Genomic DNA, 2,500 nt, shown 5'->3' with positions numbered 1-2,500 from the left:
TCTCCATCTCGGATTCTGCTTGGTAACTTCCGACCGGCATGGAGCGAGGGAATGCAAAGGAAAATCAATATCCACACATTCATGACATTCATGAATAAATTTGAATATCACATCCCGGGAACCAGCTGAAACCGATGCAAACGAGAGCGGTGCATGTATTTTATGCAAAGCGAGGAAACGCTGTAGCTTCTGGCGGAAATCTCTCTTCCCTTCCGCTGTGTGTTTCCCGGCTCCCAATGTAGTATTGGTGTTTGCCACAGGCATTACTAACCTACCTACTAACCACAGGACCGAGAAAAAAAACACATACAACAAACCATTCTGTCCAATTAGGACGCATCTGACGACGACGAATCGAGCAAGTTTACGTTAATGCATGTTTAATTAGATTTATCATCGGACTAGATTCGGTGTCCTAGGATCCTTTTCCGTGTCCTATGAAGGAGCGTTAGATGAAAAGTTGTGCAGAACGGAGGTCTGCTTGCCTGCTTGCTGAAGGTAATTTCAACTTTGGACTTGTGCTAGGGGTTCATGGCAGATGGCCCTTCATCCCGAAACTCATTTACTTTCAATCGACAATCTCAGCCCTGCTATCTAAGCCCGCATTCAACTTGAACAGAAGTTATTAGTTAAACGTCATCCGGTACCGAAACACGATAACTGGACCCTCCAAAAAAGGCCGGTAAAGTTAGATGGTTAGTTAGGGTCCCATTTTGTAGATTCTGCTATTAGGCATCACTTTCCTTGCGACGAAGATATCCAACCTGGACCCTTCCGTTGGGCAACCAAACCCAGGCAAAATCCCTGGATCAACCATCAGGTTTTACTTGATGGATTGAGTTTATCCGGTATCCGGTCCCGTAGCGGGCAAGGTTGCACACGTCAACGTAAGGACAGTCCCGGAAAAGGGTCTTTTGCGAGGGGAAACAAAAGATGAAAAACCCCCTACTTATAGTAATTACGTTACTATACTTTACTGCTAAATGACCGTCAAGTGGGTAGACCTTAAGAAGCGAACCGCACACCAAATGGAGTACTTTCCTATCCAACCGTCAGTCTCGAATTTTTGATGATTCGTGAGGTTCGTATTTGGTGATGAGGAGAGAGAGTGTGTGATCATTTTTGCGCTTTTTCGGCTTTGTGCGATGTGCGCAATCACCGTGCTTAATTGTTGATGGTAGTCGGGGGCGGGTGGCGGAATGATTTCTGGGCGCATAACTTCATTTCGAGCTACGGTCAAGCGCACCGCCAGTCACACGTTTTTGGCACGCTTTCTTCTCAAGGTTGAACACCTTGTCGTAATTGTCGACTATCAGATGTAGCATTTTATCGAACTTGGCTTTCTCTCGTTCGATTATCGAAGGTTTCAAATGCGTACGTCAATCGAAAAGATCAAGCAAAAGAACAATATAGCATCCCAAAACACGAGATAGATCAATCAATGACAACTTCGCAAAATGAGAAAATAAAAATAAAACGTACAATCTCATAAGCTCTTGCTCTCTGGAAAATATGTTATAACAAATTTGACGGTAACAAAAAAACGTCATTCGCCCAACGTGGGGCTCGAACCCACGACCCTGAGATTAAGAGTCTCATGCTCTACCGACTGAGCTAGCCGGGCTTGATTGACAGCGTGATCTTTTTTGAACCGCGCTCAATTGACTATCTATTGATTTCATTACATTTTGCTCGAACATATAATATCTATAACCAACGTAATTTATGCTGATGAATCGATTTAATGATGGCGCTATCGATAAACAACTTCAAAGGCTAAATCACGACATCTGATAAGACCATGCAAACTCTTCAAGGCACAGCAATACTGGCATTCGGCTATTTAGTATAAAATCATAAGATAAGATTGAAAGGTCCCGTGGCCCTCTGTTGTGGCATTATATGATTGAAGGAACAGTTACAATTATATGTTATCAAACAGTGTGTGTGGGCGCTAACAAAATTATAAGTTGGTTTGCTTCCAAGAGGAAATCGTAAGACACATTACCCTAAGATGTATTCTGCAGATCGATTTGAAGTGTTGGATCTACAACGCAATGAATAATAAGATTTATGTTTTGCTTAATTTTTAAATAAATTTTTTGATAGTTATATTTTTCGTAATCGATTGAAAAACACACACAACCGCAAAAAAAAAGATCAGTCGCCCAACGTGGGGCTCGAACCCACGACCCTGAGATTAAGAGTCTCATGCTCTACCGACTGAGCTAGCCGGGCTTGTGACAAGCCAAACACAAATGTTTTTCAAATACTCACAAGCTTAACAAATACGGTTACACTAAAAGCAAATGTTTAGTACACGTTTTCTATCCACCGAGCTAGCGAATTGTTAGAAGAGATTATCTTTGGCTGAACAGCTGGCATCTTCTTCATACTCGTACAATACTATTATCTGCCGTTTACGTCAAGTCAAGCATATACTCCTCAATAGTGAAGGGATGCGTATGGAATTAGTACTAGAAGGTGTTTCTCCCACTTT

General features: G+C 42.2%; 1 protein-coding gene and 2 non-coding genes across 4 annotated transcripts in view; all 3 read right to left on the bottom strand.

Annotated features, from left to right (window-relative positions):
- LOC125952299 (disintegrin and metalloproteinase domain-containing protein 10 homolog) overlaps positions 1 to 2,500 on the bottom strand; it is a 59,627-nt gene that overhangs the window by 10,251 nt on the left and 46,876 nt on the right. The window lies entirely within an intron of this gene.
- On the bottom strand, positions 1,552 to 1,624 carry Trnak-cuu (transfer RNA lysine (anticodon CUU)). Its single transcript has one exon. It is a non-coding gene; the product is annotated as a tRNA-Lys (tRNA).
- Trnak-cuu (transfer RNA lysine (anticodon CUU)) lies at positions 2,166 to 2,238 on the bottom strand. Its single transcript has one exon. It is a non-coding gene; the product is annotated as a tRNA-Lys (tRNA).

This window comes from Anopheles darlingi, chromosome 2 (genome assembly GCF_943734745.1).
Source record: "Anopheles darlingi chromosome 2, idAnoDarlMG_H_01, whole genome shotgun sequence".
NCBI classification, from domain to species: Eukaryota; Metazoa; Arthropoda; class Insecta; order Diptera; family Culicidae; genus Anopheles; species Anopheles darlingi.
Note: the sequence above shows the minus strand (reverse complement) of the source record. Positions and strands in the feature narration are given on the sequence as shown.